We start from the raw sequence: 16827 nt of genomic DNA, 5'->3' as shown, positions 1-16827 counted from the left end.
ATAGAGAATGTTTATATTGATAACAAAATCGCAGATTTCTTATGTGTACAATACCCTAAAACTCCAGCATTCCACCTTTTCCCAAAGCTTCACAAATCCATGAATAACATTCAAGGGAGACCTATCATATCAAGTATTGGTTTGGTACTTGAACCCCTGTCTGAATGGGCAGACAGCATTCTTCAGCCTATGGTTTCCCAGCTGTGGAATTACTTGAGAGACATTACTCATCTTTTAAACCTATTAAATGACTTTATTTGGGAGGATGACTACATCTGGGTAACCATAGATGTTGTCTCCCTTTACTCTTCAATACCCCATGTTTGGAGTCTTCAGGCCATACAATTCTTTCTTAGTTCTGCTACTCAATTTGACCAAGAACAGGTTTCTTTCTTTGTGAATGTTGTCCAGTATTTATTGGAACACAATTTCTTCGAGTTTGAGGGTAGTTTTTATCTCCAGAGATGTGGGACTGCCATGGGTGCAAAGTTTGCCCCATCGAATGCCAACCTATTTTTAGGTTGGTGGGAGGTATCCCACATCTTTGGAGATAGAAACCCCTTAAGGTCCTCTGTGGGAACAATAGTGTCATATTTTGGCATCATTGTTGTTTGATTTGTTACTTAATGTCTATTCCATATATCTCCTTCATGTCCTATTTATGTGATGGCTTTTTGTAAAGTTTCTTGTTAGGTAGAATATTGTGTATTTTTTTCCTAGCATATAGTATATGTTCAGTATGGGACATGTATAACAAAAAGTAACCAGTATTTCATCATATCTACGATTGGTACCACGGTTCACTGAGTTCCCTTTAACATTGATATATGAATATCTGGAAGGGAAGTGGTTAATATTATATTCAAAGAGGATATCATTGAAGGAGTGAGAAAAAAAAATATAAATGTGAAAACAGTCCTTAAGTAGCAATGATACATTATTATATAAGTTTATTGTCTGTACACAAGGTTTTGTGAAATTTTTAATATATTTCAGTATGTGTCAGGTATGATTAAATTGGTACAGGTGTGTGTTTTAATACATGCGCACATATATAGCACTAATCAGCCACCACCTGGTTTATTGTTGGTACGGGGCAATCCAAAAAGGCGTCCTAGTCCAGGGATGTGTGCTGTTTCACTGTGTGCATGCTTTTAATTACTTTTTTTCTGTATTCCATCAGCCCACGTTGGTGTAATTTTTTTACAATAAAGTGTATTTGAGTGAGCCTCTGACCCTAATCCGGATATGCTTGTACCTGCATTTTAGCACGGATGGTTCACACAGCTAAGGAGTCACACAGAAGAGGACATACAGCAGAATGGTAAGCGCTATAGTGCTGGTTGCTTGAAGGAGGGCAATTGTTTCCAGTTTGCGTAAGAATCATTGTCACTTAAAGTTAGTGGACATTATTTTTTGCTCCCTTGTCTGTGGAATAGCTGCCAATGTTGTTATTACAGGCTTACTGTGGGGTATATTAGTCACAGCGAGTACATTTGTCTCATTTGGTGCTTTTTGTATTATACTTGTGAACTCTGCCATGTGTTTTTTCAATTTTCAGGACTGGAAAAGCCACAATTTTCAGTCTTAAAATGGAGGAAGGGTTCATTTAAGGGTTCTCTCCTTACAAATTAGTTTCATCCAAATGACTAAACATTCGGTTTGACCAAATTTTTTCCATGTGAGCATTCAGTTTGGCTGAATATTGGTTTCCCAATCATTAACGTTCTTTCTTTTTTTAAAAAAAATACTTTTTATTGTTTTCCAAGACATATCTTCAATTGAGTTTAACAGAAAAATTCTCAAAACAAAAACAGATCAGAACATTTAGCACAACAGTTCAAAATGAATAAGCCATATTGGATCCTTCATACAATGCCTAAGTTTATCAGCATAGTAGCATAAAATCAATAATTAATGATACATTCATATGACTGAATACAACATGTAAATCTGAGCTTCATAAGCACAAGAAGAAGAAAGGAGAAAAAAAAAGGGGAAGGGATACAATGAAAATCGAATAAACCAACTTCTCTGCTCTCCTGTAATCTCCCGCCACAGAGACCCATCTAACTAAAGAGGCAAAAGTATTGTTGAATAATCCTATCCTATCCCAGCCAACTACTGGGGAAATGGCCGGCATATATGTTTTGTTGAACATAATCTGAGTTTATCAATGGTTTAATTAGTTGCCTTTGCACAATATCTGGCATAGTTTTGATAACCTCTACCCATTTTTTGAAGTAGTTTTCTAGTTGAGGGCTACTTGGATTTTGTAGCAAAAATTCCTATAATGTACTTTGGACAATCAAGGCTTTTTTAAATTCTGAAAAATTTGGAGCCTTACATGATCTCCATGATCTTAGAATAAGATTGCGGGCTATAAAGACCGTTAAGTTAATTAGACTATGATTTGTATGATGACCCCGATATTTGACCTAGAAAAACACATTTGATGGAGCCGATATTTGACCAAGAAAAACACATTTAATGGAGCCGATATTTGACCAAGAAAAAAACATTTGATGGAGCCATACAAAAGTCTATTCATAATACTGTGTTCATCCAGTAAGCAATTTTCACTTTTCATTTTTTGAACATGCCCAAAAGCAATGAAACATGTCTGCGTTATTCATTTCTCTGGTTTAATGCACACTGCAAAAATTAGTTTTAAATTGGCTTCCTGCCAAGATGTCAAAACCGAAGAACTCTCCAAAATTGTAAAGCTATCTAATATTTCTTGAAAAGTGATATTTGGGAAATACTTTCACCATTTACTTTGCTAATATAATATATTCTAACTGGTCATTCATGGAGAGAGTGTTCAAAGTAGCATACAGGGGGGAGATGGTGTAAATACCATGTTGGTATAGTTTAATTCTGCAAGACAAAGCTCCCAAAGATCAATTTAGGATATATTTTTGTTTCAGATCAAAGATTCAGAGGGATACTTATCAAGCCGTCAACTGTGTTGCATTTGCCAGCACCAATACGCTCGCCTAGCATCGCGGCCGCGGACCTGAATACGTTCTCCATAGTTAACAAAAAAGCTGTCAAAAAGCCGCGCACCAAGTATGGGGTGATGAGCAGCGGACTGTTGTTAATGAAACAGTCATCGATCTTGCTGCTATTCGGCTTTTTCACCGCTTTATTTGTATACTGTCACTAAACACTGCCACTATACTAAACTGTTTCACCCTATCCCGCTGCTCATGCACCCCACCGCAAATAAATAAAGTTATTAACCCCTAAACTGCCACTCCCAGAGCCCACCGCCACTCTTATAAACTTATAAACCCTATTCCTCCGCTCCCGAAACCCACCCCCACCTACATTATGTTATTAGCCCCTAATCTGCCACCCCCTATAAAGCTACCACCTACATTATGTTATTAACCCCTAATCTGCTGCCCTCTACACCGCCACCACCTACATTATGTTATTAACCCCTAATCTGCTGCCCCCTACACCGCCACCACCTACATTATGTTATTAACCCCTAATCTGCTGCCCCCTACACCGCCACCACCTACATTATGTTATTAACCCCTATCCCTCCGCTCCCAGAGCCCACCACAACTAAATAAAGTTATTAACCCCTAAACCTAACAACCCGCTAACTTTATATTAAATATTAACTCATCCCTATCTTATAATCAATTTAAACTTATCTTTAAAATTACATAAAACTATATTAAATTAATAATTAATATAACCTAACTGTTATACTAAAATTACATTAAACTATATTAAATTAATAATTAATATAACCTAACTTTTATAATAAAATTACATCAAACTACAAATGAAATTATCTAATTATATATTTAAACACCTAACCCTACTCAAATTATTTAAATCTACACTAAAAAATTACTAAGTTACAAAAAATAACAAACACTAAGTTACACAAAAAAATAAACACTAAGTTACAAAAAATAAAAAAAAAATTATCAAAGATTTAAACTAATTACACCTAATCTAAGGGCCCAATGAAAATAAAAAAGCCCCCTAAAATAAAAAAAACTAACCTACAATAAACTACAAATAGCCCTTAAAAGGGCCTTTTGTGGGGCATTGCCCCAAATAAATCAGCTATTTTACCTGTAAAAAAAAATACAAACAACCCACCAACAGTAAAACTCACCACCCACACAACCAACCCCCCAAATAAGACCCTAACTAAAAAAAACTAAGCTCCCCATTGCCCTGAAAAGGGCATTTGGATGGGCATTGCCCTTAAAATGGCATTTAGCTCTATTGCACCCAATCCCTAATCTAAAAATAAAACCCACCCAATAAACCCTTAAAAAATCCTAACACTAACCCCTGAAGATTGACTTACAGTTTTGAAGATCAAACATCCATCCTCCAAGAAGCCGGCACAAGTCCTCATCAAAGCCAGGAGAAGTCTTTATCCAATCGGCCGAAGTCTTCATCCAAGGCCGCATTAGTCTTCACCCAGACGGCATCTTCTATCTTCATCCATCCGGAGCGGCTCTATCTTCAAGACATCCGACGCGGAGCATCCTCTTCAATCAACGTCTTGAAGATGGAGCCGCTCCGGATGGATGAAGATAGAAGATGCCGTCTGGGTGAAGACTAATGCGGCCTTGGATGAAGACTTCGGCCGCTTGGATAAAGACTTCTCCTGGCTTCGATGAGAATTCTATCAGCCAATCAGAATTAAGGATGAAAAAATCTTATTGGCTGTTGCAATCAGCCAATAGGATTGAGCTTTCATCCTATTTGCTGATCCAATAAGCCAATAGAATTGAGCTCACATTCTATTGGCTGATTGGATCAGCCAGTAGGATAAAAGCTCAATCCTATTGGCTGATTGCAACAGCCAATAGGAGTTTTTCTACCTTAATTCCGATTGACTGATAGAATTCTCTCAGCCAATCCGAATCTAAGGGACGCCATCTTGTATGACATCATTTAAAGGAACCTTCATTCGGGAAGAAGACGTCAATGGAAAAGGATGCTCCGCATCAAATATCTTGAAGATGGAGCCGGATGGATGAAGATAGAAGATGCCGTCTAGGTGAAGACTTATGCGGCCTTGGATGAAGACTTTGTCTGCTTGGATGAAGACTTCTCCCGACTTCGATGAGGACTTCTGCCGGCTTCTTGGAGGATGGATGTCGGATCTTCAAAACTGTAAGTCGATCTTCAGGGGTTAGTGTTAGGATTTTTTTAAGGGTTTATTGGGTGGGTTTTATTTTTAGATTAGGATTTGGGTGCAATACAGCTAAATGCCCTTTTAAGGGCAATGCCCATCCAAATGCCCTTTTCAGGGCAATGGGGAGCTTAGTTTTTTTTAGTTAGGGTTTTATTTGGGAAGGTTGGTTGTGTGGGTGGTGGGTTTTACTGTTGGGGGGTATTTGTATTTTTTATTTACAGGTAAAAGAGCTGATTTATTTGGGGCAATGCCCAGCAAAAGGCCATTTTAAGGGCTATTTGTAGTTTATTGTAGGTTAGGGTTTTTTTATTTTGGGGGGGCTTTTTTATTTTCATAGGGCCCTTAGATTAGGTGTAATTAGTTTAAATCTTTGATAATTTCTTTTTTATTTTTTGTAACATAGTGTTTATTTTTTTGTGTAACTTAGTGTTTGTTATTTTTTGTAACTTAGTTGTTAGTTTTTTGTAACTTAGTGATTTTATACAGTAGATTTAAATTATTTGAGTAGGGTTAGGTGTTTAAATATATAATATAGTTAATTTAATTTGTAGTTTGATTTAATTTTTGTATAAAAGTTAGGTTAGATTAATTATTAGTTTAATATAGTTTAATGTAATTTTATTATAATAGGGTAGAATAATTATAAATTTAATGTAGTTTAATGTAATTTTAAAGGTAAGTTTAAATTGATTATAAGATAGGGGTGAGTTAATATTTAATATAAAGTTAGCGGGTTGTTAGTTTTAGGGGTTAACAACTTTATTTAGTTGCGGTGTGCTCCAGGAGCGGCGGGATAGGGGTTAATAACTTTATGTAGGTGGCAGCGGTGTACGGGGCAGCAGATTAGGGGTTAATAAGTATAATTTAGGTGGCGGCTGTGGCGGGCGGCAGATTAGGGGTTAATAAGTATAATGTAGGTGGCGGTGGTGTAGGGGGCAGCAGATTAGGGGTTAATAAGTATAATGTAGGTGGCGGCAGTGTCGGGACCGCAGATTAGGGGTTAATAAGTATAATGTAGGTGGCGGCGGTGGTGGGCAGCATATTAGGGGTTAATAAGTATAATGTAGATGGCGGCGGTGTAGGAGGTGGCAGATTAGGGGTTAATAAGTATAATGTAGGTGGCGGTGGTGTAGGGGCGGCAGATTAGGGGTTAATAAGTATAATGTAGGGGGAGGCGGTGTAGGGGGCGGCAGATTAGGGGTGTTTAGACTCGGGGTACATGTAAGGGTAAACATAACTTTTATTCTCCCATAGGAATCAATGGGATATCTGGCAGTAGCGAACATGAGCTTTTGCTGCTTTCAGACTCCCATTGATTCCTATGGCATCCGCCACAAGCAGGTGCGCTGGGCCGGAATAGTGGTGAGCGTACCTGCTAGGAATTTGTTAACTTACAAAAGTAGTCAGATAGTGCCAAATTTGCATTCGGAACATCTGTAGTGACGTAAGCATCGATCTGTGTCGGACTGAGACCGGCGGATCGTATGTTACGTCACAAAATTCTACTTTTGCCGGTCTGTAGACTTTGATAACTAAGGGGAATCAAGCTCTCCACAATTACGCTGCAGAATTCCAGCGTCTTTGCGGTTAACGGCTTGATAAATAGGCCTCATAATGTCGTAGCTGAAGATATGCATAGAAATCTTTCTGAGACAATCCAAATTTAAGGCGAATATCAGTAAAAGATTCAAGTGACAAGTTAGATCTTATAATTTGTTTAATCTATTTTAGACCTTTACTCTCCCAGTCTCAAAAAATTAAATTAGAGTAACCCGGTGAAAAATTAGGATTACCTATAGTCGGGAGGAATTCAGATACATATGGTAATGTTTGAAACTCCAAACAATATTTCTGCCAGGCCATAACTAAATTCTTGAGGGTTTTTAGATTGGTAACATTAGATGGTAGACTTATAAGTGGACAATGTATGATTGCTTTAAAATCGAATAGAGCTATTAAATTGGATTCACATCATAGAAAGGAAAAATGTTCCTTTTCTGTAATCCAGTCTATCACTATTTTACATAAGGCTGCTAAATCGTAGTGTCTAATGTTTGGAAAAGCCAGACCTGCCACTAGTCTTGAGTTCATTAAGCACTTTAATGCTATCAGCATTTTTGCTTCTTTCCATATAAACCTGGTACAGAGTTTATTATACAAACAAATATCAGACTTATATAGGAACAGAGGAATGTTTTAGTAGTAAAGTAGTAAATATAATATTTTAGGAAACAAAATAGTCTTAACTAGCATGACCCTCGCTGAGAGAGAGATAGATAATGTCATTCAATCCACTAGTTTTTTTTTTTTTTACATTCTTTAAAGGGGCAGTGCACATAGTGCAGAATTTTATAACATTAGCTTACCGGCATATTTATACTTTCAATTATTTAAAAGAAATTGTATGTAAAAACCTCCTTTTACCAGAATGCCGCTCCTTGCTCTACTGAGTGGGTCTGGTTTTTACACAGCGCATCGCGGCAACACTTTCTGGTCACAGTGTGTCCGGTCGCACCATTAAAATTAATGTAACTCGCTCCCGCTCTGGTCTAGTACTATGTGCAGAATTATATAACATTAGTATGTAAGTTTACTGCCCCTTTAAATACTTTTGGAAAATTTAACTTATACCGTTCCTCAGGATTATTACTCAGAACTATACCTAAAAAAATGATCTGAGATGTCTCTCTAAATGGATAATAATGTTATTCTGTCCTGATTTACAGAGCCATAAAAGTTCAGATTTAAATAAATTGATCTTATACCCTGAGATAGCGTCAAAGAGCTGAATATCAGGTAAAAAAATATTTTAAGGCGCACTCAAAGATTACTGATATATTAAATATAGAACCCCTGTCCACCTATTGGAATACCACTTACATTTTGGCAAAGAAGAATCGTAAGAGGTTCTAGTGACTAATTATAAAGCAGCGATAAGATCGGACAACCTTGCCTGGTATCTCTTTGTAAGTGGAGGCGATCAGTAGTTGAACCATTTACAATAATAGTGGATATTGGATTACTATACATCAGTCAAATGAAGTTATTGAGCTGTCCTATAAAAAGGTGGTCCCAACTGATATAGTCAAATGCTTTCTCCGCATCTGCTGTCAATATGGCTAAGTCAGTTGTATTTTTACTTTTGGAGTGTTTACATTTATTCCAGAAAAAGTCCAATATTAACATCAGTTTGCACATATTTTTAACAGGATTCCTAACCACCATAAAACCTGCCTGATTCTCATGAATTATTTGATTTAAACGAGGCTTAAGTCTTTTTGCAATAATAGATGTAATTGAGAATACAAGCAAAAAATATACACAATATAAATAAATATACAATGTAAATAAATAAACAAATGTGTTAACAAACTAAGAACTAATACTCTCCTATTAAGGTAGACCGCAGCCTTCTTACAGTCTCTCCCCTGGGACTGTGTAGATATAACGTTGTAGATAGATAGATGGCGCTGGTCTGTAAACTGATTTTTTTCTCTAATGATGAAGAGAAAAAAAAAGGGCTTGAGGTATATATCGCTACCAGATATATATGGGTGCAGTATACTCACTCCATATGCTGCAGCTGTTCAGCTCCTAGAACGTGTGTCTCCAAAATGGGATATGCTGTGTTCCTGTAAAGCCTGCTATTTGGCTATAAATAGATGGAGACTCAAATGACAAGTAATCCAGTGTGCATAGGACAAACAAAGTAGTAACTTACTCCTTAAAACAGAAAGTCCGGCTTGATACAGCGAAGAAAGAAGTCAGCAGTCTTTCAATTTTCATAAAAGGATATGTTTTTTAATAGCTCAACGCGTTTCAACATTTAAACGTCTTTGTAAAGAGCAAGATTTAAAAACAGGAATAAAAAAGTGGTAAAGACAAATGACTGAATATGTCTGCTGTATCTGACAAGCCGGTTTATATACAAATGCACTGATTATCCAATTTCCTGTTCTGAGCAGGAAGTTGGATTTGCATAGTGTTTTAAAATAAAAACAATAATATATTGATAGTGAACTAACTTTCAAATCAAAACAAACTAAAATCTTAATGCCGCTTTTTTGGATTAAATTTGGCGATTTTATATTTTTAGTTCAACATCAATACGAAATTTAACCAATCAAATTTGAGTTTCGTTGCGCCATCCAATTGAAAGATATGTGTCTGATAAGTCCTCAAACAGGTAGTTCCTGACATGAAGTTCTAAATCAAGTCCAGTATAGTATCATGTGATTAGTGTGTCCAATCGTATTGTGACCTCGCAAAACAAAGATGGTGACGTTTAGGTGTTGTGATGATACTCCTCAGTTCGTCCGGATCTGTAATCATGTGGTGTTAATGTCCACTCCAATTATAGCTGTATGACGTCTGTGTGTTGTGAATAGGATGATTTCTGATTGGTCCGTTTTCGTATGGAAAATGTCTTTAACATAAAAAGTCCCAAAAAATCTATATTCTGTAAAATAAAATGAAAATGAACAGTATACGCTCTTCATTGTGTAAGACCAATATAAAGACAAAACAAAAACCACTGCTAATGTATGAATTCCATTAGATACAAGCATTTAGAATAAGATGGATTTTATATATATATAGGTGTTTTAAAGAACCTTTAGTTATATTTTATGTAAAACAATATTCTATATAGAATAAATTCTAAGTGCAAAAATCGACTTTATTCATTACTAAATAGATTATGTGAATCATCTTAAAAATAGTGTGGAAAAAAAAGAGAACAATATTTTTCTTTTTATCTTATTATAAGTGTCAACTATTGTCTATGTGTCTGTTAAGTTAAATTATTAAGACTTATTTAAAAGTCCCTATCGAACAATTAATATAATATAAAAATAATGTGAAAATAATAAGTGCATCTAAGTGTGCAGTAAATAAAATGTATATTATGTGAACTGGATGAAGAAAGGTGTGTAATGTGTATATGTGTATTATCCTATGGGAAGTGAAAAAAGTAAGTATGGAAATAAAATAAAAATAAAATAAGATAAAGTAAAATAAGGTATGATAAAATAAGATAAGATAAGATAAAGTAAGAAATAAATAAAAATAAAAAAATATAAAAAAATAATAAATAAAAAATAAATGAAAATGAAAAATAAAATATTGATAATAAATTATAAAATAAAAATAAAAATATATGTATGAAAAATAAAAAATAATAAAAAATAAAATATAAAACATCAATGAAATATGAAATCAAGAAATAGTGAAAAGAGAATAAAAAAGAGGAAACGTGTTATATAAATGCTGCTATCTTAATATCCTTATTTAAACCCCAATTGTTGTATGTCTTCATGGTGTGAATCCACCATAATTCTCGTTTGTCCATTTGTGTTTCAATTGTACCCCCTCTCCAATGTGTGGATACTTTTTCAATCCCTAACCAAAGAAAATTCTCTTTTTTGAAATCTTTACAAGAATTGCAATGAATGGGTACCCCATGATTTTCATGTTTTTTTTCAATTTTGTTATGGTGTTCTAAAATTCGTGTTTTTAAAAATCTGGTAGTTTGTCCCAAATATTGAATTTTACAATTGCACTGTAAAAGATAGATCACATTGGTAGTTTTGCAGGTTATAAAATGTTTGATTGTAAAGGTTTTCCCTGTCACAGAGGAGGTGAAGGTTTTATTTACTTGCTTAGTATAGTTGCAACCCTTACAGTGGCCACAACTATAAATGCCTTGGAGGTTCGCGATAGTTAGGGGGGCTTCTGGGTTCATTCCTTTTATTAATGAGGGAGCAAGTTTTTGTTTTAAATTATGGCCTTTCCTAAAGGTGATTTGTGATCTAGATGGTAAGATCTCATTTAAAATGTCATCACTTTTAAGGACATGCCAATGCTTATTTATGATATTCTTGACTTGATGATGACCTGAATTGTAAGTAGTTATAAAATGGGGAAAAGTGTTGTCTTGTCTGGATTTGTGTGCTTGGCCTTTTAGTGTCAATTCTCTATTGAGATTTTTAATTTGTTGTTTATCCCTTTCTAGTTGTTCATACTTATAGCCTTTTTGTAAAAATCTGGTTTTGAGCATTTTAGATTGTTCTTCATAGTCTTCCAATGTATTACAATTACACCTAATGCGTTGGAATTGACCTTTTGGGATAGCTCGAAGCCACGTGGGGTGATGTTGGCTGTCATGTCTAATAAATGTGTTGGTATCACATTTTTTAAAAAAGGTTTTGGTGTAAATATCTCCTTCTTTCACTGAAATAGATAGATCTAAAAAAGTAGCTTCTGTTTTATGTACGTCTGGAGTGAGAATGATATTCATATTGTTATTATTAAGATGAGTAATGAACTCTTGTAATGACTGTAAATCCCCCTTCCAGATACATAGCACATCGTCTATATATCTCCGCCAGGACACCAGGCTCGCCCCAGGTATCACACTGGACCAAACATAAAGATGTTCAAAGTGGTCCATGTAGATGTTAGCATAACTTGGGGCGAACCTGGTGCCCATGGTGGTGCCACAGGTTTGCAGAAAATATTTGTGATCAAACCAAAAGAAATTATGGCTTAACATAAAATCAATGGCTGTAATGATGAATTCTAACAGAGAGGATGTTAAATTGGAATCCTGTTTTAATTTCCATTTTATTGCTGTTATTCCCTTTTTGTGATCAATTATTGAATACAGGGAGGTGACATCTAGAGTTACCCAGTAATAATCAGATTCCCAACACAACAAACAGACAGATCCAACCAAAAGAAAAGAGAACGAACACCAGATCACACAGGGGAGGGAGAGGAGGTAGAGGAAAGGCACAGATGAAGGAGACAGATAGAATAGGGGTTTACAACATATCTTCTAAAACTATCACTGAACAAGAAAAATTAATTTTTGCCAAAGGCCTCAAATTCATTCCCACACAAGGTATAAATACTTTCCAACTTTTCATTGATGCTCAGAAATTCATCCAAAATTTAACAGTTAAACGCTTCTTTGCTAAGAAAGAAACAGTGAGTTATAATCCACCTGAACCGAGGTCTAAATTTAAAAATCCATCCCGTTTTTACCCCAGCCATTGTAAGGGATCAAGTATAGATGTCTTCTGCAAACTAATACTTAAAGATATTGAAGACATAAAAGAACAACCTAAATTTTATAATCTATCTAAATCAAAAGCAGAAATTTTAAAACAACTTAACAAAAGAGAGGACATTGTGATCAAGGAAGCCGATAAGGGCGGAGGGGTGGTTATAATGGATAGGGAATTTTATTTACAGGAAGCATATAATATACTAACAGATAACACCACTTACAAGGTCTTAGAAAAATCACCCAAAAGAGAATTTTGTAAGGAAATACACGAAGTTTTAACTCAAGCTCTAGACAAAAAAGTTATATCTGAACAAGAATTCGATTTTTTGTATAAAAGTGATTCTAAAACCCCTATTTTTTATTTTTTGCCAAAATTACATAAAAACCCTATCCACCCCCCAGGACGCCCCATCATCAGCGGTATTGATTCCTTAACAGCTAATTTATCATCTTTTATTGATTATCTATTACAGCCATATGCACAAAATTCCAAATCATATCTGAAGGATACTGCACATGTTTTAAATTTAATAAACCAAATTAAATGGGAATCTGATTATTACTGGGTAACTCTAGATGTCACCTCCCTGTATTCAATAATTGATCACAAAAAGGGAATAACAGCAATAAAATGGAAATTAAAACAGGATTCCAATTTAACATCCTCTCTGTTAGAATTCATCATTACAGCCATTGATTTTATGTTAAGCCATAATTTCTTTTGGTTTGATCACAAATATTTTCTGCAAACCTGTGGCACCGCCGTGGGCACCAGGTTTGCCCCAAGTTATGCTAACATCTACATGGACCACTTTGAACATCTTTATGTTTGGTCCAGTGTGATACCTGGGGCAAGCCTGGTGTCCTGGCGGAGATATATAGACGATGTGATATGTATCTGGAAGGGGGATTTACAGTCATTACAAGAGTTCATTACTCATCTTAATAATAACGATATGAATATCATTCTCACTCTAGACATACATAAAACAGAAGCTACTTTTTTAGATCTATCTATTTCAGTGAAAGAAGGAGATATTTACACCAAAACCTTTTTTAAAAAATGTGATACCAACACATTTATTAGACATGACAGCCAACATCACCCCACGTAGCTTCGAGCTATCCCAAAAGGTCAATTCCAACGCATTAGGCGTAATTGTAATACATTGGAAGACTATGAAGAACAATCTAAAATGCTCAAAACCAGATTTTTACAAAAAGGCTATAAGTATGAACAACTAGAAAGGGATAGACAACAAATTAAAAATCTCGATAGAGAATTGACACTAAAAGGCCAAGCACACAAATCCAGACAAGACAACACTTTTCCCCGTTTTATAACTACTTACAATTCAGGTCATCATCAAATCAAGAATGTCATAAATAAGCATTGGCATGTCCTTAAAAGTGATGACATTTTAAATGAGATCTTACCATCTAGATCACAAATCACCTTTAGGAAAGGCCATAATTTAAAACAAAAACTTGCTCCCTCATTAATAAAAGGAATGAACCCAGAAGCCCCCCTAACTATCGCAAACCTCCAAGGCTTTTATAGTTGCGGCCACTGTAAGGGTTGCAACTATACTAAGCGAGTAAATAAAACCTTCACCTCCTCTGTGACAGGGAAAACCTTTACAATCAAACATTTTATAACCTGCAAAACTACCAATGTGATCTATCTTTTACAGTGCAATTTTAAAATTCAATATTTGGGACAAACTACCAGATTTTTATAAACACGAATTTTAGAACACCTTAACAAAATAGAAAAAAAACATGAAAATCATGGGGTGCCCATTCATTGCAATTCTTGTAAAGATTTCAAAAAAGAGAATTTTCTTTGGTTAGGGATTGAAAAAGTATCCACACATTGGAGAGGGGGTACAATTGAAACACAAATGGACAAACGAGAATTATGGTGGATTCACACCATGAAGACATACAACAATTGGGGTTTAAATAAGGATATTAAGATAGCAGCATTTATATAACACATGTTTCCTCTTTTTTATTCTTTTTTCACTATTTCTTGATTTCATATTTCATTGATGTTTTATATTTTATTTTTTATTATTTTTTATTTTTCATACATATATTTTTATTTTTATTTTATAATTTATTATCAATATTTTATTTTTCATTTTCATTTATTTTTTATTGATTATTTTTTTATATTTTTTTATTTTTATTTATTTCTTACTTTATCTTATCTTATCTTATCTTATTTTATCATACCTTATTTTACTTTATTTTATTTTATTTTTATTTTATTTCCATACTTACTTTTTTCACTTCCCATAGGATAATACATATATACACATTACACACCTTTCTTCATCCAGTTCACATAATATACATTTTATTTACTGCACACTTAGATGCTCTTATTATTTTCACATTATTTTTATATTATATTAATTGTTCGATAGGGACTTTTAAATAAGTCTTAATAATTTAACTTAACAGACACATAGACAATAGTTGACACTTATAATAAGATAAAAAGAAAAATATTGTTCTCTATTTTTTTCACACTATTTTTAAGATGATTCACATAATCTATTTAGTAATGAATAAAGTCGATTTTTGCACTTAGAATTTATTCTATATAGAATATTGTTTTACATAAAATATAACTAAAGGTTCTTTAAAACACCTATATATATATAAAATCCATCTTATTCTAAATGCTTGTATCTAATGGAATTCATACATTAGCAGTGGTTTTTGTTTTGTCTTTATATTGGTCTTACACAATGAAGAGCGTATACTGTTCATTTTCATTTTATTTTACAGAATATAGATTTTTTGGGACTTTTTATGTTAAAGACATTTTCCATACGAAAACGGACCAATCAGAAATCATCCTATTCACAACACACAGACGTCATACAGCTATAATTGGAGTGGACATTAACACCACATGATTACAGATCCGGACGAACTGAGGAGTATCATCACAACACCTAAATGTCACCATCTTTGTTTTGCGAGGTCACAATACGATTGGACACACTAATCACATGATACTATACCGGACTTGATTTAGAACTTCATGTCAGGAACTACCTGTTTGAGGACTTATCAGACACATATCTTTCAATTGGATGGCGCAACGAAACTCAAATTTGATTGGTTAAATTTCGTATTGATGTTGAACTAAAAATATAAAATCGCCAAATTTAATCCAAAAAAGCGGCATTAAGATTTTAGTTTGTTTTGATTTGAAAGTTAGTTCACTATCAATATATTATTGTTTTTATTTTAAAATACTATGTAAATTCAACTTCCTGCTCAGAACAGGAAATTGGATAATCAGTGCATTTGTATATAAACCGGCTTGTCAGATACAGCAGACATATTCAGTCATTTGTCTTTACCACTTTTTTATTCCTGTTTTTAAATCTTGCTCTTGACAAAGATGTTTAAACGTTGAAACGCGTTGAGCTATGAAAATTGAAAGACTGCTGACTTCTTTCTTCGCTGTATCAAGCCGGACTTTCTGTTTTAAGGAGTAAGTTACTACTTTGTTTGTCCTATGCACACTGGATTACTTGTCATTTGAGTCTCCATCTATTTACAGCCAAATAGCAGGCTTTACAGGAACACAGCATATCCCATTTTGGAGACACACGTTCTAGGAGCTGAACAGCTGCAGCATATGGAGTGAGTATACTGCACCCATATATATCTGGTAGCGATATATACCTCAAGCCCTTTTTTTTTTCTCTTCATCATTAGAGAAAAAAGTCAGTTTACAGACCAGCGCCATCTATCTATCTACAACAATAATAGATGTAAGAAGTTTGTAACTGCAATTCAATAACAATATTGGTCACAATCTGTAGGAAGCTGGAGATTCAGGGTCTTTATTTTTTTTAAGTATAAGTGTAATATTGGAAGCTGCAAAGTAAGGAGCACACTAAACGTTAGCACAATAATAAAAAAGATTAATAATTTATAAAGTATAGGAGAAATTTTGTCCTGCAAGATTCTGTAAAACTTTGAGGTGAGGAAATCAGGCCCCGGTGATTTATTTAATTTAGCTGACTTGATCCTATCAAGGATTTCTTGTAAAGATATAGGCATATTTAACTCCTGCATAATATCTGGGGGAAGTTTGGGTAGTGTTACAATACCACAAAATGTGTTTTTCTTGTCTCAAGGTGGGGTGTCAGATTTATAAAGATCCTGACAAAAATTGAAGAAAACCTTCTCAATATCCAAATTGTTTATAAATCTATCCTTACCTTTTATAATAGAGGTAATAATATTCCTGCTTGTATACTTAGTGATTCTAGCTAAATATTTTGCAGATCTGCCAACGTGGCCCCCATATAACACCCTCTGTCTTAAATCCTCTCTGGGCCATCTTTTGTTTTAAAAAAATAATCGCTTAGCATTTTAGCGTTCACCCCTTAGTAACCAGACCATTTTTAAAATATCTTACCAGGGCTATTTTTACATTTCTGCAGTGTTTGTCTTTAGCTGTAATTTTCCTCTTACTCATTTACTGTACCCCCACATATTATATACCGTTTTCTCACCATTAAATATACTTTCT

Source organism: Bombina bombina, chromosome 7, assembly GCF_027579735.1.
Source record: "Bombina bombina isolate aBomBom1 chromosome 7, aBomBom1.pri, whole genome shotgun sequence".
Lineage (NCBI taxonomy): Eukaryota > Metazoa > Chordata > Amphibia > Anura > Bombinatoridae > Bombina > Bombina bombina.
The sequence above is the reverse complement of the archived record's forward strand: the minus strand, read 5'-3'. Positions refer to the sequence as shown.